The 21,823-nt window shown below is 41.6% G+C and overlaps 1 long non-coding RNA gene across 15 annotated transcripts in view; it reads right to left on the reverse strand.

Annotated features, from left to right (window-relative positions):
• The window catches only part of LOC146395980 (uncharacterized), a 350,884-nt gene that overhangs the window by 238,839 nt on the left and 90,222 nt on the right, over positions 1 to 21,823 (reverse strand). Inside the window, exon 3 of one of the 15 annotated variants that reach the window (XR_014829594.1) lies at positions 4,594 to 4,706. The exons of the other annotated variants lie outside the window; for them this stretch is intronic. This is a non-coding gene — a long non-coding RNA (uncharacterized LOC146395980). The remainder of the gene's footprint in view (positions 1 to 4,593; positions 4,707 to 21,823) is intronic. 15 annotated transcript variants of the gene reach the window in all.

The following is a 21,823-nucleotide window of genomic DNA, read 5'->3' on the forward strand; positions in this document are numbered from 1 at the left end:
GGAGCCACTGTGTATCTTCCATTCAGTTTGCAGAGCTAATACCTAACTATTTCTGATATATACTTGGTCTTGACATCTTTCAGGGGACGCATGACCCATCAGAGAAGCCAGTGATCTTGGTGTCCAGCCTCTCCTGTCCCACAAGTGCACGTGAGTAAACCACTGCTTATGGCTGAATGAAGGCACAGTATGAGGGACACATAAATCAATAGGCGTGGGGGTTTTAAGACACTTTGTGTGGAAAATAGATTAGCAACTCTGTTTCATTGTAGTTTTGCTTCAGTATATGCCAGGGGATTTCTGGAACATGCTGAAAACAAAACTCTTCCTAACATATGGCTGGGGGAATGGACACTCATCCAGGCATTTACATTCCCTAGCTCTGAAGGATGACAGAAACACATAAACACACTCAATTCATCATCCTGCCTGCTTCCCTAATACTTTCAGGATCATAAAAAATGACTGAGAAGTTTCCAGTAGAAGAAGCTGCAGATATTAATGAGAGTCTTGTGGTAAGCTTCACTCTAGTACTTTTTGTCCAAAATATCAGAGCAAGACCTAGCAGGTGGATAGGGGACCCTGCAAGACAAATTTGCCCACATGCGGCATAAGGCACTTTGTTGTAAAAGTGCATTAAAACTGGAAATTAGCTAACCATGAGGCCTTGAAGAAATGAAGTCAAGCACTGTATGATTTTTTTCAAGGTATAATGAATCAGTAATAAGGTCAGAATTTTGACTTTCATCATAGAAAGCACCTGAACCCACTTTGTTACCTAACCAAACTTGGGTCTACTTGCCCCCTCAAAGCCAATCTACTGGGTTCGTCAAGACACTAGGCTGTGGTGAAGGAAAGTGCCTTGTATATTGCAGGGCACCAAGACCAAGCAAGGAGTCCAGTTAGCTAGTGCTTAAAAGGCTCAAACGCCTCAAAAGCTTTCAGGGAAAGGTTTTTAAAGACAAGGTGAGAGAGGGGGGTTGTGGAGTGCTTGATCAGCTCATGGACATTCTTCTGACTGGTTGATGGTGAGGTAACTAGGAGTCAACGTCATTAACTGGTTCTAACTGGTCTGAGGTGGGCAGCACACAGTTAACTTCCTCGGTTAACTGTGAACTAGTTAACACAGTGGGGGTTTCAGTATCTGCAAAATGGCTTAAAGGGTATGTCTCAAATAATATCTATAGCCCTTGAGGAGGAACTAAAGGTCCTTGATTTGGTTTAATGGCTCAACTATTATTATTTTGTCTTGCTTAACTGTTTTCCTTTCCTTCTGCATTCTCTCACTTCTCTGATTAAATTAACTCTTTGGAAGACCTAAGAGGCTAAAGTTTTTCTGCAGACAAGAGGCAGGCGGGGGACATTTTGTGGGGAGGGTGTTCTGAGAAGGCTCCTGCTCAGTTACAACTTCAGTTCCACAACCCAGTCAGTTTAGCAAATCTTAAAAATGCCTCCATCTGCCCCCTCTTTTTGTAGTTTGGAGAACTGAGACTCAGTGGCCAAGGAGTATGGCCAAGTCTCCCAGCTAGTTAGGCCTGGGTAAGACAAGAACCTGTGTTTTCCCTGACACTTGTGAACCTCTCTCTACGCCCAAGATAGACTTGAACACTGCCACTTTATGTGGTCGTGGCTCCTTGCACAAAGCCAAGTATAGTTCTGAATGTGCAATTGCTTCCCTGTCTCCCTAGACCACAAGCTTCTGGAAGATAGGGACATATTTCTTCCACATTTTGATCCTAGCTCCTGGCATAACACCCTAACACATACTCTAGTATAAAGTAATGCTCCTAATAATAGGAGCTAACTTTCAGTGAGCCCCCTAGGTCACATCAGGCCATGCTGCCTCCTTAATGCATTACCTCATTTGGTTGCTACAATATTCTTGGAGGCAAGTACTATGTTTGACCTCAGCTAACAAATAAAGAAATTGAGGCTCAGAGGGGCAGCATGCCCAGCAGAGCCTGGACTCCCTCTCAGGTCCGTCTGAACACTCATCATTTGTTCAGTGAATGAGTGAGTGAATGGACCTGATGGCAGGCCCCTGAACATATCCCTGTGTTAGCTCTGTCATTTCATAAGCGTCTAGATTCGGGAGAAAAGCTGTTGGCTCCCTTCATTCCTCCAGCATAAAGTGGAACATCATGCATGTGGAAAGAGGGAGGCTGGGGAAGGTTGTTGAGGCCTCCCAGTGACTGGGAGACTGCTGCATCACTTGTATTTTTTAAGGTTCTCGATGTATTAAAATATGAATAAATGTCACAACAGAGTTACAAAAATAAGAGCATAATTTATTTATTTATTTATTTATTTATTTATTTTGCTTTTTATGGCCACACCCTCAGCATATGGAAGTTCCCAGGCTAGGGGTTGAATTGGAGCTACAGCTGCTGGCCCTACGCCACAGCCACAGCAACTTGGGATTGGAGCTGTGGTCTTGAGACCTACACCACAGCTCACGGCAAGGCCGGATCTTTAAACCACTGAATAAGGCCAGGGATCGAACCCGCATCCTCATGGATGCTAGTCAGATTTGTTTCCATTGCGCCGCAACGAGAACTCCGATTACAGCACATTTTAAATGTTCAGTCTTGGCAATGTAGTCCTGTTACCATATGTAGCCACATTTGAGGACAATGTCAAAATGTAAATTTCCAGACCCTTGTAAATGTGAACGCAGGACTGAAAGGTCTTCTGTGAGAAGTCCCCATTAATCCAAGACCCACTCACCCCAATTCTTTTGTAGAGTTGTCTTGAAACTATTTGCTATTGTTCCAGCAAAGAATTTACTGTACAAAGTACCTTACCATTACTAACTATATTGAGTGGCCATTTCTGCTACTGAATTTCACCCAATCACTGAATTGAGGCAACAAAAGAAAATACCTTTCTGCCACATAAACTTACCCTCTACCCCACACTCCTAGTTGATCTTAGAGTTATTCAGCAATACCAGGACTTTCTCTGTAGGTCAGTAAAGAATGTATTTTTTTTTTTTACAAATTATTATCTGGAAAAATTATTTTTGGGAACGTTTTCACTTTAGATCTAAATAGCTAGTGTACAAATAAATATCAAAAATGCTCAGTCTCATTTCAATTATAACCAAATTGAGTAAATGTGTATAAGGCGTTTACCTCTTCTCTGAAAACTGCAATATTTTCCATCTATATTTCTTTAGAAATATAACAACAATAAATGCAAGGTATGACATCAATCTTTCATCGATGGCTAGCAAACAGCTGAAAGACGCCATCTAGATCTGATATTCCCAATTCCAACTCATTTCTTTTAGTTAAGCTTTACTTCCTTCAGCAGGACAATTGAGCAAGTGACACATCCATAGAGATGCCTTTTCTTATGCAAACTTGAGCTACATTAGTGTTCAAGATGGAGTAACTTCTTGTATACAAAGAAGTTACTCCATTCTCGAACTATATACTTATTAATTCAGCAAATACAAATGAGCACCTACAATGTGCCAGGCAAATGAGAAATGTGTTACTAGTGCTCTGAATTGAGACTGATAATACATTTTCCCAGAGAAAAACTGTCACTGACATTACTATCCTTAAATTCAGGCAAGCTTGCCCAGAACCCAGGACGTGGGAGTTCCTCTTCTTTAGAGTCCCTTATGGTACCTGCAAGGGGCCAAAGCTGGCAGTGCCAACAAGGAAAGCAGTCTGAGCCTGGATCAGGACCTGTGTATGTCCCGGTCTCCATCTCTCACCTTCTAGAGGCAATCCAAACCTCTACTGCTTTCCCACAGTGGGGTCTACAGATGCCCCAAGGAGCTCCAGAACTCACATCTATGAGGTCATCCCCGGATGCCCCAGCTAGGCTTTGGTTCTCAGAGGGCAGCCTGGCACATGCACAGTCTCTGCTGGCCAGCAGGTGCTCTTTTCACATGATCAGATGAGACTACACATCAGAACAGCAATGACATTGATTTGGGGTAATGCAAATTGCTTACACAGACAGGTGCCCCACAAAACCTGGGACTCCCTCACATGCTAGGAGCCTTCTGGTCCCTGGATCTATTAAATGTTACAAAAGGAGGTTAGGTGCAGCTGAAAAGGAGTTATCTTTCTGATTTATATCTTAATTGGGGCTTAAATTTATGGGCTAAAGAAATTCTGATAGACAAATCTAGGAAGCTGTCCTGTTTAAAATTTTTTAGTCTAGGGAAATGCTTTCTGAGCATTGAACAACTAATTTTCAGGTGGATTTTTGGAACCCAATCCATCCTAAATAGGAGACTATTTATGTCACTCTGTGTATATACTGTAGAACTCACTTACAAAGACAGTCAATTGCTCCCTGAAATAGCCACTGTAAATCTTTTCGGAAACAATGCAAAAGAAACATCACATGCATGTTTCTCTGTCTTATTCATGTGGTTCATCCTTATGCCTCAGAACACCTAACGCAATACACTGCCCATAGCAGGTACTCAACAAATATTTGCTGATCAGCATTTTTAGGGAGACAGTCTTCGTTTTGCATTTTTCTTCAAATAACAAATGTTCATAGGAGCATCATAACTAACTGCGTTGAGCTCTTTTACGAAAAAAAACAAAATGAGAAAACTCTTACATAACACATGAGAACATTTTCCTCAAGAAATTCTTCGGGCTTCATAATCTTGTCAGAACTGCCAGTGTTCTCCTTGTGGCTCAACAACAAAAATGACACAGCCACCCATAACACTAAAAAATAGTTAAAAAATAAATAAACTAAACAATGGGAAAATGACAAACAACTCTCCGGAAAACAATTTTTAAAAATCTCTCACTCGGGAAAAGATTCTTTCCACCTCAGTCTCTCTTCTTTGTCTTCATTTTTGTCTGTCTCTCTCACATACACTCATGAAATGAACACGCACACACACACACCACTTCCATCTGGCAGGAAACAAGAAGACAGTGTGGAGGGGATGGTTTAGTTCAGTGAAAGCCCAGTGAAAATAATCAGCCACTTGCAAAACAGGCATGTGATAATGTGAAAGGAGGGAGCCATTTCCTGAGCCAAACAGAAATTGAATTACTGGTTCACTTAACTGGATATTTCAGTCATAAACTTAACAAGTGAGTAATCTTGACACTCAGTGTAAAAACCAACATTTAAAGAATGCCGTGTGCACATATTTGCCGTCTGTGCAAATATCTATTAAGACGGTCTAGCGCATGTGTTGAATCTCCTATGTGTTAAGTGTCAGTGATTAGGAAACATCACTAGAGTTAACAACATGGCACCGTCTCTATGAAGTAGATGAATCCTACCATTCTTGACAGTTTCATGACATCATTGAAGTAGACTCTTTCTTAACCAATGTTTATGCCCTATTTTTTAAAAAATACATTAGTAACGACTCAAAACCCTCTCCTTGGGGGTTTCTCCAGGTCAGTGCTTTCTGCACGTTGCCACTGGCTGGTGTCCTTACACAGCAAGTGTACCTTGCTGTTTACAGAAATGTGACTTAAAAGGCTGTGTGTAAACTTCACCTTTGTGGAGTACATCATTTTTAAATGCACCAAGAGAACTTGATACTGTATTAAAACATATTCTCTGCTAAATAACCACGACTTGCTTTGTATATCTTTTTTTAAATGATTTTTATTTTTTTCATTATAGCTGGTTTACAGTGTTCTGTCAATTTCCTACTATACAGCAAAGTGACCCAGTCACACATACATACATACATACTTTTTCTCACATTACCCTCTATCATAAGTGACTAGATATAGTTCCCAGTGCTACACAGCAGGATCTCATTGCTTATCCATTCCAAAGGCAATACTTTGCATCTATTAACCCCAAATTCCCAATCCAGCCCACTCCCTCCCCCTCCCCCTTGGCAACCACAAGTCTGTTCTCCATGTCCATGATTTTCTTTTCAGTGGAAAGGTTCATTTGTGCCCTATATTAGATTCCAGATATAAGTGATAATCATATGGTATTTGTCTTTCTCTGACTTCACTTAGTATGAGAGTCTCTAGTTCCATCCATGTTGCTGCAAATGGCATTATGTCATTCTTTTTTATGGCTGAGTAGTATTCCATTGTGTATATATACCACATCTTCCTAATCCTATCATCTGTCGATGGACATTTAGGTTATTTCCATGTCTTGGCTACAGTGAATAGCGCTGCAGTGAACATGTGGGTGCATGTGTCTTTTTCAAGGAAAGTTTTGTCTGGATATATGCCCAAGAGTGGGATTGCTGGGTCATATGGTAGTTCTATATCTAGTTTTCTAAGGTACCTCCATATTGTTCTCCACAGTGGTCATAGCAGTTTACATTCCCACCAACAGTGCAGGATGGTTCCCTTTTCTCCATATCCTCTCCAGCATTTGCTATTTGTGGACTTATTAATGATGGCCATTCTTACTGGTGTGCGGTGGTACCTCACAGTAGTTTTGATTTGCATTTCTCTAATAATCAGTGATGTTGAGCATTTTTTCATGTGCTTGTTGGCCATCTGTATATCTTCTTTGGAGAAATAGCTTTGTATATCTTTTTATATATATAATTAAGGTATCAAATTATCTGAAAGCAAAAAAAAAATTGAATTTGAATCCTAAATATATAATCTGAGAGCTCTTTCACTGTAAATCCTGGCTATCTCTAATTTTGATATGAAGGGGTAAACTGTGGGTCGCTGTCCTCATTTGCTGGCTTTCACTGTCATGAAGATCAGCTTGCATCTGACCTTCACTGGTGTCAATCCCAGTTCTCAGCAATAGAGCATTCTTCTACAAAAGTCAGTGAGGTGTCACCCTAGAAACCATTGCCAAATAATGGCCAAGACTAACCTGCTGCCCTAGCTGGCCAAGAGCACCCAATCTGAGGTTCACCACCCTTTACCTGTGGTGGAGAAGGAACCAGCCAGCAAGAGAACAAGGAGAAGAGGTGTTCCCACCCTCACTGCCTTGTGAAAACAGCTGAGTTCCTGGACAATTCCTCCTCTTCAGCCACCCTCGGGTTATTGCCTCCTGAAATCTTACCCCATCATTCCACCCAGTCCCTCAGAAGGATAATCCCCCCTTTAGAGTCCCCACCTTCACCACTCTCTCTGGGCCACAGCTTCAAAGAGTCCCCCAGCCCCACCTCCAAGATTTTCACAGCAACTTCACTCTTCACTTCTGCTCTGGCATAATTTCCAAGAATCTTCTTCCAAATCTATCAATGCTAAGCAACAAGGAAGCGTCAAGAACTGACAATAATGCTCCAAAGCAGAGAGCTGCAAACATATTTTTGATATCTTTTAGACCTAGAACAAACTCCAGGAATGTAGTGAATTCTCCAAACCAGATATTTTAACATGATGAAAATTATGATGAGTGATACTATGAACTGAACTGCACCCCCTAAAAATTTACACGTGCAAGCACTAACCCCCCAGTGCCACCGTATGAGGACACATCATACAGTGTTGTGTCTAAGCCAGGAAGAAACTCACCAGAACTCAACTATGCTGGCACCCTTATTTCAGACGTCCAGGCTCCAGAACTTTGATAAAATTAATTTCTGTTATCTAAGCCACCAAGTCTATGGCATTTTGTTGCAGCAGCCCAAGCTAATATAAGTGGCTTTGAGTAAACTGTCCCTAAAATCCTTTCCTAGCTCCAAATTATTTGAATCCATATGTCTTTCATAAAAACGTTTACACTGACGTAGGTAGTGATGAGTGAGAGGTGCTGAGGATGGTGAATGAAATTGTCAGGGTCAGAGATTCAAAAAATAATGAAGTAGATGGCAAACTATCAAAATTCTCAGAAGGTAGTAAAAGCCCTATCCTGAGATTTATCAGATGCAAATTCTATTCTGACCTCCTCAAGGATGAGTGAACACCATCACCACTTTCAGATTGACTAGTGAACCTCTGATGCTTCAGTTCTGGGACATGAGCGGAACGTGTGCAATATTAATAAACCAAGCAAAACTGTGGAACCTGCTTCGGGGTATGGTGTAAAAAGGTAAAACTCACTTTTCTTAACATGTTTTGACTAGTTAAGTTATTAAAATTTACCAGGCCTTAGTGATGGGTCAACCCGATACTGTATCAGCTTGGGATAAGAGTAGAAGCCGGTTGCTTTGATTTCAAGAGCTGCCAGTTAAGCTTAATGTCTTACCATGTGAAGGCTAGTTTCTCATCTGTTCTGGGAGTTTTCCTTGTCCTCTTCTCTTGCGCACAGACCCTGTGCAGAGACCCACACACATATACTCTCCTTTATAACCCCAAACTACTCACAGATAAGAATATCTGGGTCCACAAAGACAGAAAAGTAGATCAGTGATTGCTTCCAATGGGGGGTGGGTTGAGGAGAGTAGGAAATAACAGCTCAAATGCAGAGATGATGAACCATCCTACAATTGAATCTGATAATGGTTGCACATAACTGTGAATATACTAAAAGCCACTGAATTGTATTCTTTAAATGGGTGAATTATATGATATAGAAATACAATTCAATTGTAACTTAATTCAACTCAATAAAGCTAATGTAAAACATATGTCTGGGTTAAAGCTGAATGTCCACTTTTGAGGACAGTGGACAGAACAGAAGGGAGGGTGTAGGAGGAAAAACAGAGCTGAAGTCATGGCTTGTGCCCTAGACTTGATGGTAAGGAATCACAGGGTCATGGCCATAGTCCAAGGCTGGTTTCCCGACGGAAGTATCCTCTTTGGAGCACCAGGTCACAGCAGCAGGGTCCTGAAAGATTCTTCCACCTCATGCAGACAGAAAATTCCTTCCAGGCCCCTCCCCTCCTCATTCAGACAACTGAATCTTTGTCAGAGCCTCACTTGGGAAGGACCTGATTGGCATAAAGGATCATATAGGTGGAGGAAGAGGAGTGAATCATGTCCTAGAAACCTAGGGGTATTAAGCAGACTGGCTGGCCTCTCCGGCAGGAGGAACACATTAACATGCAGATCTGACAGAATGGTTTCCCCTCGGCCTTGCGACACACCTCCCGCCTGATTCCTATCCAAAATTCTAATTAATAGGAATTCATATTTTCACATAGCTCTGGCAGTTTGAATATGCAAGTGCCTATTCAATGCTCCAAAGACCCCAAGCACCCTTTCAGAGCACATGGCTCTATACAAGGGCTCCTGAAATGCAGACGCTGCCTCCCTCGCTGTCACCCTCCTAAGAGCGTGGCAGCTGTGCTCCCCAAAGCCAGCAAAGTGGGTCCTGTGCACAGAAGACATGCCTCAGCTCCCATCCACCATCTGCCTGGTTGGTGGGTGCGCAGCCTCAGCGCAGACAGACAGCTGCCCCTGACAATGGGGAAAACAGCAGCACTTCCTCCGCGCCTTTGGCAACATGAAAAAAAAAATTCTGCAGAAAGAATATGTAAAATTGCTGCACATTTTGGATGCAACTGCTATTATGCTTCCTCACAGCTAAATGATCATACTCAGTAGGATGGGTTCTGTTTAGCAACTGTAACAATTAGGCACATTTATACAGAATAAGGCACTAACAAGGCTAAAAGACTATTGTCCTGGACAAAGAGTTCCTCTCATATGCTCTACCATAATAAATGATACCTTTTTTTTTTTTTTTTTAAAAAAAGGCTCTTTCAAAACCCTTCTTTTAAGTAAAATGACTGTCACTAATTACTCTGTTGTGAGCACAAATAAAAATTACTTTCTTCAAAAATTCTAACTCTAAATAAATTACTCTAGTCAAAAAGACATATTCAATTAATTCTTTATTAAGGGTGTCGTAAAATCTAAGTGATTGTTCTCGGGTGCTACATAATAAAGTTAGGCAGTGCCAGGAAAACATTTATCACTTAGCTAAGTAATTAGGGTATTTACTTAGAAAAAGTTTTAAAAGTTTAAAAAAAAAAAAAGACTCCAGGATTATTTATACAAGTCAAGTCTGTAAGGAAAAGGAAAAATATACATTAACTATAAGGAACACTTCTCTTTTCAGGAAAAAAACACCCAAGTTTCCAAATGTTTTATCAAGTCCCTGAACGGATATCACTCAGGTGTCCCTGCCCAAACTCAGGTATCCCTTTCCTGACCATCCCACAATTTCATCAATAGACAGCTGCTTCAGAGATGTTCACACACTCGTGAACTTTAGTTCTCCGGTTAAAATCAATCAGATTTGGGGGGCGGGGGGCAAAGCCCCTCCTAGAAGAAATGGCACATGACCCAAAATGAAAAACTCTGGGGGGATTATTATTACAGATCTATCCATATCAGAATTATGTGAGCAAAAAGAAGCTCCTGAGGACCCACAACTAGCAATGGCTTATACAAGATAGAAGCTGATTTTTCCTGCCTGTAAAAAAATATGGAAGTGAGAATCTAGAACTGGTTTGATGGCTTCATGTCATTGGCAGGGAGCTGGGTTCCTCCTACTTCGCTGCTGATATAATGTCCTCAATATGTTCCACTGCATCGTGCAAGAAGGCTGCTCAAATTCCAGCCATCTTACCCACATTCCAGCCAGCCAAAAGAGGAAGGACAGAAAAACATGACCCCTCCCTTAAAGGCCACCCCCTCGAAGCTGCACACCCACTGGCCAGACTTAAGGTCCTAGTGCTTGCAAAAAGGGCTGGAAAATGCAGTCTTTATTCTAGGCATCCATGTGCCTAGCAACTACGATGGAAGCCCTGGAGAATGGATATTAGAAAACAAATAGCTGTCTCTCTCACAGCATCTAGGACTCAAACTGCTGCTAACAATGAGGTCCAGCCCTGCAATAACTCAGGGTTTCACTGTTATTGCTGAATACGTGGCTTAGCAGAACTTGAAGAGTAAGGGCCATCTCTGGTCAACACACTAATAGCAGCAGCTACCAGAGCAGGGAGCAGCAAACTGTCCGTGAAAGCCTGGATAGAAAGGATCTTGGGCTCTGCAGGCCGTACAATCTCTGCCTCAACTATTCAACTCTGCCATCACAGCATAAAAGAAGCCACAGACGATGCATAAACAAATGGGCGCTGCTGTGTTCCCGTCGAACTTTACCAAAAATGCCAACAATTTCTCCAGACCACGGGTCACCTTGCAGTTACTGAGCATGTACCTCTACCAAAATACATCTGAGCATCTCCCCATTTATCTATGTTTATTTATGAAACATATATATAACACTGCACTAACATATGTACGTTCTAAAACACACAAAAGCAGAAGTCAAAAGGGGAGGTTTAAAATATGTAAGTAGAACCTCCTCATATTTTCTTCCTGTGTCCCAAAGGACAGTCAGGTACACCTCACTTAAGGCATACACACGGACTCGTCTGCCATTTGCGGATGCTGTTTACTGAGTGCCCCTGTGTGCCAACATTCTGTCTGGACCTCAGGATACAATAACTAACCATATGCCTGTCCTCAGGAATCCGGAGTTCTAGCAAAACGGGAGATGTTTAGGCAGACACTGTGATGCCATGTCCAGATCCCCCTTCTAGGAAGGGCTCTTGCAGCAAAGGTTAGGAGTGCTGTGGGCAGAGCGCCATTGGCTGTCTAGCGCTTGCTGGGCTGTAGAGAGCCTCGCCCAAGGTCACGCACAATGTCCAATGACTGACTTCTGTGTGGTTTAGTACAAAGGCCATCTCACCCCAGCTGAAGAGAACGCAGAAGCTCCAGACCGCCCCTGGGGTCAGCCATGCCCTGCCTGGCACCTTGACCTCTCCCTCCACCTACTCAAGCTTCCTCTTCCCTTCTTGCCACAGGCATGGACTCCAAAGGGACTCAACCTGTGACAGACATGTTAACAGTGAGACGTCTTTCAAGTGCATTCTGTTAGAATTCAGGGAGGGCACAGATAACGGGGAGCTCACGCCAGCCTGGGGCACCTCAGTTCACTTGTGTGTGTGGCGAGGGACAGGGAGAAGGGAGAGGGAAGGTCATTTTTAAAAACCTCTTAGGGAAGGTTTAGCCTCAAACCAAGTCTTACAAACCCTGGTGTCTGCCAGGATGGGGAGACAAAGAGAAGGGCATTCTTGACAAAGGAAGAAACGTAAGCACCAACCCACAGAACACATGGTACATTCGGAGAACCTACACATTTATGACATGTCTAGATCACAAATAGCTAAAGAGGAGTTCCCATCGTGGCTCAGTGGTTAACAAATCCAACTGGGAACCATGAGGTTGTGGGTTCGATCCTTGGCCTTGCTCAGTGGGTTAAGGATCCGGCGTTGCCATGAGCTGTGGTGTAGCTTGCAGACACGGCTCGGATCCCGTGTTGTTGTGGCTGTGGCGTAGGCCGACGGCTACAGCTCCGATTCGACCCCTAGCCTGGGAACCTCCATATGCCATGGGAGTGGCCCTAGAAAATGCAAAAAGACTAAAAAAAAAAAAAAAAAAAAAGCTAAAGAAGTAAACAGAGGCCAGCTCTGATGGTATTTCTAATGATATTCTAATGAGTTTGGACTGCACGCTCCAGGTTCTTGCTACTGGTAGTGCATTCCCTGGATCTGCAGCAATAGCATCTCCAACAGCATCAGCTCATGACAGCTGCAGAAGCGCAAGCCCTGCCGCCAGTCCTACTGCACAAGAATCTGCACTTTAACAAGCTCCTCAGGTGATTCATGGGCACAAAATATACTTTGAGTAGCATGGTTCTAGGGCACTGGCACCCAAGTGTTGTGCACAGAATAGTCCACTGGGGGTCTGGGAAGAAAACAGTAAAATGCCTATATTTATTCACATTATCCTTGAGAAAACCCATTCTGACACATTTACATCCTATATAATGTATCAGTACACTACCAGCATATACTTTACAAATACATACATACATAAATCAGGGATGCATGCTCAGAAAACATTTGAAAACCTCCAATCTGGGCAAGGAAGACACTGAAGGCTTTTAAACTAAGAGGGACATGATCAAATTTACCTCTCAACAGATGACCTGGAAGCCAGGGATGTGATAAGATGACTGGAGGAGAGCAAACAAGAGGGGGGAAATCTGTCAGGTTTGGGGTTTGGGGTTTTTTTTTTTTTTTTTAAGATTTTTTTCCTTTTTTTGGCCGGGGAAGTGTTTTTTTTGTTTTGTTTTGTTTTGTTTTGTTTTTTCTTTTTACAGCCCCACCTATGGCATATGGAAGTTCCTGGGCCAGGGGTCCAATGGGAATTGCAGCTAAGGCCTATGCCACAGCCACTCCTGATCTGAGCCACACCTGTGACCTATACCACAGCTTGCAGCAACGCTGGATCCTTAACCCACTGAGTGAGGCCAGGGATCAAACTCGCATCCTTATGGAGACAAGGTCAGGTCCTTAACCCACTAAGCCACAATGGGAACCCCAGGGAAGATTTTTTTTAGACTATTTTTTAATTGTAGGTTTTTAGTTCACAGCTAAATGGGGAAGAAGGTACGGAGATTTTTCCATGTGTTCCCTGTACCGCATGCATAAGCTCCCCCATTACCAACATCACACACCAATAACAGTATATTTATCACAACTGACGAACACATCATTATCACTTAAGAGTCCATAGTTTACATTAGGGTTCTCTAAAGGTGTTGTATGTTCCATGGGTTTGGACAAACGTGTAATGACAAGTAGCCATTCTTATAATGTCATAGAGTATTTTCATTGCCTTAAAAATCCTCTATGTTCTGCCTATTCATCCCTCACTCGCTTCATCTCCACAACATCCTCATAACCATCAATCCTTTTTCTGTCTCCATAATTTCACCTTTTCCAAGATGTCATATAGTTGGAATCATACAGTATGTAGCCTTTTCAGATTGGTAATTTGCATGTAAGTTTCTTCCACGTCTTTTCATGGCTCAATAACTCATTTTTTTCTTAGCACTAAATAATACTCTATTGTCTGGATGTACCAGTTTATTGATCCATTGACTCCTGAAGGACATCTTGGTTGCTTCAAGTTTTGGCAATTATGAATAAAGCTGCTATAAACATCCATGTGCAGGTTTTTTTGGGTGCATAAATTCTCAGCTCCTTTGGGTAAATGCCAAGGAGTATGATTGTTGGATAATATGGCATAGTATGCTTACTTTTGTCAGAAACTGCCAAACTGTCTTTTAAAGTGGCTCACCATTTTGCATTTCTACCAGCAATGTAAGAGAGTTCCTGTTCTTCCACATCTTTGTCAGCTTTTGGTGTTATCAGTGTTCCAGATTTTGACCATTCTAATAGGTGTATAGTGCTATCTCATTCTTAATTTTTTTTTTTTTTTGTCTTTTTGCCATTTCTTGGGCCACTTCCACGGCATGTGGAGGTTCCCAGGCCAGGGGTCAAGTTGGAGCTATATCCACCGGCCTATGCCAGAGCCACAGCAACACAGGATCTGAGCCATGTCTGCAACCTACACCACAGCTCACGGCAATGCCGGATCCTTAACCCGCTGAGCAAGGCCAGGGATCGAACCCGCAACCTCATGGTTCCCAGTTGGATTCGTTAACCACTGCGCCACAATGGGAACTCCCTCATTCTTAATTTAATTTGCATTTTCCTGATAACATATGATGTTGAGATCTTTTCATATGCTAAATTTGCCATTTGTACATCTTCTTTGGTGAGGTATCTGCTAAGGCCTATTTTTTAATTAAGTTGTTTTTCTTATTGTCAAGTTTTAAGATTTCTTTGTATTTCTTGAATAGTAGTCCTTCATCAGGTGTGTCTTTTGCAGTATTTTCTCGCAGTATATGGATTGTCTTCTCATATTTTTGACATTGTCTTTCACATAGCAGTTTTTAATTTTAGTGAAGTCATCTTAATTATTTCCTTCATAGACATGCCTCTGGTGTTCTATCTCTAAAGTCATCAACATAGGTTGATGTAGGTTTTCTCTTTATGCTACTAAGAGTTTTATAATTTTGCATTTCACATAGATCAATGATCCATTTTGCGTTACTCTATCCATTACATAGATCAATGATCCATTTTGTGCTACTTTGTGTGAAGGGTATAAGTTCTGTGTGCAGATACATTTTCTTGCATGCAGATACCCAACTGTTCCAACACCATGTTGAAACAGCTATCTTTGCTCCACTGAATTGCCTTTGCTCCTGTCTTGTCAAGATCATTAATTATGTTTATGAGGGTCTATTTCTGGGCTTTCAGTTCTGTTCCCCTGATTTATTTGTTTATTCTTTCACCAATACCACATTTCTTGATTATTATAGCTTTAAAGTAAGTCTTGAAGTTCAGTAGTGTCATCTCTCCAACTTTGTTCTTCTCCTTCAATGTTGTGTAGGCTATTCTGGGTCTTTTGACTCTCCATATAAACTTTAGAATCAATTTGTTACTATCCATAAAATAACTTGAGGGATTTTGAAAGAGACTGATTCAATCTATAGATCAAGTTGGGATGAGGTAATATTCTGACAATATTGAGTCTTTCTATCCATGAACATGGAATAACTCTTTTATTTAGTTCTTCTTTGATTTGATTCATTAGAGTTTTGCAGTTTTCCTCATATAGATCTTGTAAATATTTTGTTAGATTTATATCTAAGTATTTTATTTTGAGTGTGCTAATGTAAATGGTATTACATTTTTAATTTCAAATTCCATTGTTCATTGCTGGTATACAGGAAAGTGATTGGCTTTTGCATATTAACCTTGTATTCTGCAGCACTGTTACAACTGCTTATTAGTTCCATTTTTTGTCAATTCTTTAGGCATAACAACCTACATAAGTAATCATGTCATGTGCAAAGACTTTTATTTCTTCGTTCCCTATAAGTATACTTTAATTTCCTTTTTTCACTTTACTGTATTAGCAAGGACTTTCAGTATGATATTGAAAACTTGTGGTAATAGGAAACATCCTTGCCTTGTACCTGATCTTAGTGGGGAAACTTCAAGTTTTTCAATGCTAAGTATGATGCCAGCTATAGGGTTTTTTTGTAGATAGTCTTTATTAAGTTGAAAATTTTTCTCCTCTGTTTCTAGTTTCCTGAGACCTGTTAGGTTTGTACATACAATGACTAGAATTGAAAATACATGCCATTAACGGAAAGAAGGCTTTGGACCCTCAATACTCATTAACAGAAAGAAGTCTACCTCAGGAGAGCCTTAGTGCTCCTTAGTGGACAGCCAGCCTCCTAAGGGAGCTGTAGGACTTCTTTCAAATGAGCTATAAATCACAGCAGGTTACCAGATTTTCCTCATAAATCTGCTTCAAAACTTCAATTTGCCTGTTGAAGAGTCAACGACAGAGTGCTGACCTGCTTCACCCCATCTTTGCTTTGTATTTCTGCATCATAACCTTACCATCTCCTTTCTCCTGACCTGAGAGAATTCTCTAACATTCCTGGCCATAGTCAGTCAGAACCATCTCATGAAGCAGCTCCAGACACAAATCTCTTCCCCTAGCTCCTCCCTCTTGGTAGAAGTTCAGACACATTCAAGGATGAATGTACTCTCATGGCTTAGATTAAGGGGACCCGGGAACTGTGTTTCTTATCAGTTTCTTGCTCCATCCCACATGCCAGCTTCCATACATTAATTTTAAATATTCCAAATGTTTCTAGGCTAAAGCTAAAGATTAATCTAAACAAAGATGGATCGGGAGCTTGGGCTTATCAGACACAACCTAGAATAGATTTATAAGGAGATCCTGCTGAATAGCATTGAGAACTATGTCTAGATACTCATGTCGCAACAGAAGAAAGGGTGGGGGAAAAACTGTAACTGCAATGTATACATCTAAGGATGACCTGACCCCCTTGCTGTACAGTGGGAAAATAAAAAAAAAAAAACAAACAAAAAAAACAAAACAAAAAACAAAGATGATAACCAGCATGGCCTAGATACCCACCGACTGGAATGGATGCCAGCCTGGCTTGGTCAGGGCCTGGAAGCCCTCTGTTAAAGCAAACATTAGTCTTTTGGCTGCTGGATGGCAGAGCAATCTGGAGGGTCTCAGGAAGGGAACTGAGGGGGCTGCACAGGTGGCTCCAGGGAGAGCTTTTTACCAATATATGAGAAAATATTTCGAAGTTGTAACAACCAGTACAGCCATTCTGCTGTATACCAGTTGAATGAGCAGGCAAAATAGATAGGTAACATTTAGCTGTTTTATTAAAGTTTTACCCCATTTCTCTCCTTATGCATGAGACAGAGAGTTCCCAGGACCAAAGCTCACTGGGGGCTTTGCCCCCTGGGAAAGATTACTAAAGAAATTAAATACACACTTAATTGCAGAGCCTAACTTAGAAGTGTTGTCTGAGCAAAAAATAGTGCTCTCAAAAATCATAATGCAACCCTAACTATACTCTACATATCTTGACTTTCCAGCTAGTACTGAATAAATGTACATTTTTTCATCCTAATTGTTTTCAGACCACCGACTAGAATTACAGCATGAAAAGGCCGCTGTCATGTTCAGTATATATTTTTAATAGACATCTTTAAACATTTAGACAAAATATTATTTTTAAATGGCAATTCTTTAACTGGTAAATGTAATTATCTAACTTTAAAGAAAAAAAAAAAAGCTGACAATCAAAATATTCTGTCACTGCTTTACCAAAGCACCTAAAATATCTTTTCAGCAAATGAAATGATTCTTTATTTTATGCTTTTAAAAATGCATTAGGGTAATTGCTCTGCAGCAAATCACCTTCTCTGCTCTAAGCTCGACTGCCACACTCCTCACATGTCCATCAATTGTGCACATTGTCATGATCTCCTGATGATCGCCCAGGGTGAGTCCCCCAACAGCATGTTTATAAGAGTATTCAGTTGAGCACTCTGCAAAATAATTATATTTCAATGGAGATATTATGCTGTGAAAAAAATCTATTATATGTCAAGAGCTAAATGAAGCAGTTATAGAGCCAAGACACATTTATTGGTGCTTTTAATCAAAGCAAATAACTTCTGCAAGCTGATAAATTCCATTGTTTTCTTGCAATTTTAATCTGCTTCCTTAATAATAAAAATACACTTTTCAACCAGCAGTCATGACTTTACTTCTGAGTGAACAAAATACTACATTTTTTGGTAAAACGGTCTTGGGTTACCATTTCCATATGTTTGGAATCTATTTCCCCAAAGTCCTATGTCAAAAAAAAAAAAAAAATGTACAGAAGTTAGTCTCCTGACAAAGGTTGTCCCAAAGTCCACATTTTCCTTAAGTCCAAAGAGAAACTAGGGGACCCTTAACCCTATCTGTTGGTGGCAGAAGAGTTGAGGAACTTTTGCTCCGATGCACTTCATTTGTTCCTTTGTAAAGTTTAAAGTTCAAAGCCGAGAAGGTTCTTTGTAGGCCTCAAGTTGAATGCAACCTGCTTTCTTTCAACATTCCAGTCATCACCACTGCAACAGCAAGAGCCCTGAGCTTAACTCTTAGGACGAGATTTCAAGCCACACATTTGTATTTCTAGAAAATGTTGAGTATCTAAAGAAATCACTCTTTTAAACTTCAAAATGCAGTAAAAAGCCATACTCTTTCACCAGACCTCAGCAAGCCTGACCACAAAAACTTTGACATAGAGTATTGATGACTTTCTCATGAGAATAATAGCTCACACTTCCTAAAGGCTCGCCATGGGCCAGGTCCTCCTTTAAATGCTCTTTTAAGCCTCCTCTCCCATAACATTCACAACAATCCTATGACATAAAGCCTCCAGTGAGCCCAATTCACAGATGAGGAAATGAAGGCTAGAGAGATTTAGTAACTTGCCCAGTGATCTAACCAGCTTTCCCAGATGTCCCGTTGGTGCTCAACAGATGTCGACCAAAAGCCCCAAATCTGCTGAAGAAAGCCTTCTTCCACGTAAAACCATTTCTAGTCCTCACCTCCATCTCAACGGCCAACCAAATCTGAGTGCCGGTCAAAGGCACCTGGACAGCAAAGCACAACGCATAATGAAGAAACAGGGATCCGGAGGGGCCAGGATCTCCGGGCATCCCTCCCTCTAAGGCTCAACAAACCCTAGCCTGAAAGAAAGTCCCACCCTCCTCCTGCCTCCAATCCTTTGCAGAAAGGACCCATTTGAAATTCTATCCAAACCTCGCGGTAGGATTTCCCTGTCTAATATCTGCCTGTTTCCAAGCAGGAAGTGTGACTAATCACAACATTGTGATTGGAGGAGTCCGTGGAGGGCTCTCGGCCCGGCTTTGATTACACTGCACTCCCTCAGTGCCAGCGAGCAGCGGGCTGCCCCCAGGAGGATGCTCCGACTCCACTTCAGCCCCAAACCTGGCACCACAGGCCCCAGGAGGGGGAGAGGGCACCGTCCAGCTTCTGGCCACCCCCCCCCATAAAGCTGCTGACTCTGCTGCTTGCTTGACCCTCTCCACCTCCTGCTCCTGCCTTGCAGCCATCCTGCTCTACCCACTTTGTTATCATTAAGCCTGTACCGTCTAAAAGGGACTAATTATTACTGCTGCTGTTCAGTGCAGATCTTAGAAAGGAAAGTGCTGACAAGACGCTTTTCCAGAACAAAGAAAGTCAGGCAGATGCTAGGCCCTGAAGGAGAAAGCCATCTTGGGAACTGCTGAGACATGTGTGTGAGATAGAGTTATGTGTGCAGGAGCACGCATGTGTGCATGTATATGTGAAAGAGTGTGTGATGTGTGGGTATGGGCGTGTGTGGTAAGAGTGGCGTGTGTGAGAGAGAGCGTGTGTGAACGCTCTGTATGGTATACAAACACACACGTGCAGGAAGTCTGGGGAGAACGGGATCCCAAGAATGTAACCAATAATCTGGCCTCACTGTTCTAGGAAGAATGAGGGAGGAAATAACAACTGAAGACACCATCTTTTCCTAAAGAAATCGCTAAAGTTTAGGTCAAGATTTCTCTTCTCAAGATCACAAGAGCTGGATTTCTTTATAACTATAATCTGAGTATTGACTATGTGCTAGACTCTGTGCTAAACATTTCACATGAACCCTACCATACACCTTATGAAATATGTGCTACTAGCTCCATTTTACAAAGGCAGAAACTGGGATTCAGAGAGGTTAGGTTATTTCCTTAATGTCACACAGCTAATAAATGGTGAACTGGGAGTCTACTGTGGCAGGGTGAAGACAGAGTTGGTATTATAACCTTGATGCTAATGGTTCATCTTCTTCCTAAACTTAAAGATGTTGTTATGAGCTAATCACCACCACTATTCAGCCCCGGATCCAAATGCTCACACCCATTTTCACAAGAGCACAGTCTGGGTCAGAGGCTCTCAGATATCACTGGGCAAAAAACCCTTTGGGCGGCTTGTGAAAATACTGCTTATTGGCCACACATAGTGATTCTGATTCCTCTTGTCTGGGTCAAGTCCTAAGAATCTGCATTTTCAACATTTCAGCTGCTTCTGATGCAAGGCATGCAATGACATGGTCTCATCCAGGGTGCAGAGCCAGTGTTGAGGTAAGTCAGATGTCTCTCACCTGCTCAACATGCACTGGCCTCGCCATTCCCACCATACTCTCACTAGGGTTAGGGGTGGGAAAGTATAGATCCAAATATAGCGTAACTTGGAGAACATGTTTTTCCCTTCCAGAAATTCATTTTTGGCAAATCAAAACTATATGAGGTACGACCTCACAACTGCCAGAATGGCCATCATTAGTAAGTGTACAAATAACAAGTGCTAGAGAGGGTGTGGAGAAAAGGGAATCGTCCTACATGGTTGGTGGAAATGTAAGCTGGTACAACCACTGTGGAAAACAGTAGTTCCATGTCTAGTTGTCTGTACCTCAGACAACTAGACATGGAACTACCATATGACCCAGCAATCTCACTCTTGGGCATGTGTCCAGACAAAACTTTCCATGAAAAAGATACATGCACCCCTATGTTCACTGCAGCACTGTTGACAATAGTTAAGACATGGGAACAACCTAAATGTCCACTGACAGATGATTGTATTAAGAAGAAGTGGTGTATATATACACAATGGAATACTACTCAGCCATAAAAAGAAAAAAATAATGCCATTTTTAGCAACATGGATGGAACTAAAGACTCTCATACTGAGTGAAGTAAGTCAGAAAGAGAAAGACAAATACCATATGATTATCACTTATATCTGGAATCTAATATACAGCACAAATGAACCTTTCCACAGAAAAGAAACTCATGGATTTAGAGAACAGACTTGTGGTTGTCAAGGGGGAGGGGGAGGGAGTGGGATGTACTGAGAATCTAGGGTTAATAGATGCAAACTATTGCCTTTGGAATGGATAAGCAATGAGATCCTGCTGTGTAGCACAGGGAACTGTATCTAGTCACTTATGACAGAACATGATGGAGGATACATGAAAAAATATATACGTATATTCTTTGCCAGGTCACTTTGCTGTACAGTAGAACCTGACAGAATACTATAAATCAGCTATAAAGGAGAAAATAAAAATCATAAAATGAAAAAAAAAAGAAATTCATTTTTGCAACCCTCGAATTGAGAGAAAATCAGTCTTTTTCATAGAATCTCTAAACATGCCAAAAATAAAAAACAAGCCAATTTACTTCAAGAGATGTGAGGTTCTGTGAAGGCCAGCACAGTGCCTGGCACTTACTAAACGTGCTGTTAAACATGTGTGGAATGGGCACATGAAGAGAGAATGAAATCAATCTGCTCACGGCTGCTGACATCTCTAACTAACAAAGAAACCTGAAATCCTTTAAGCAGAGTTCCTCAAGCACAGCACCACTGACAGTTTGGACCTGAGAATTTTCCATTATGGGCACTGTCCTGTGCATTACATGTTTAGCAGCATCCCTGCCCTCTACCCACCACATGCCAGTCGCAACCCTCCCCCATCCAAAGCCATACAAGTAAAAATATGTCTAAACATTGCCAAATGCTCCCCAGGTGGCAGAATCACTCCCAGTTGAGAACTACTGTTTTTT

Source organism: Sus scrofa, chromosome 15, assembly GCF_054392235.1.
Source record: "Sus scrofa isolate SSC_HxYL_T2T_F1_AM1 chromosome 15, Sscrofa_HxYL_maternal_Yorkshire_Landrace_v2.0, whole genome shotgun sequence".
NCBI classification, from domain to species: Eukaryota; Metazoa; Chordata; class Mammalia; order Artiodactyla; family Suidae; genus Sus; species Sus scrofa.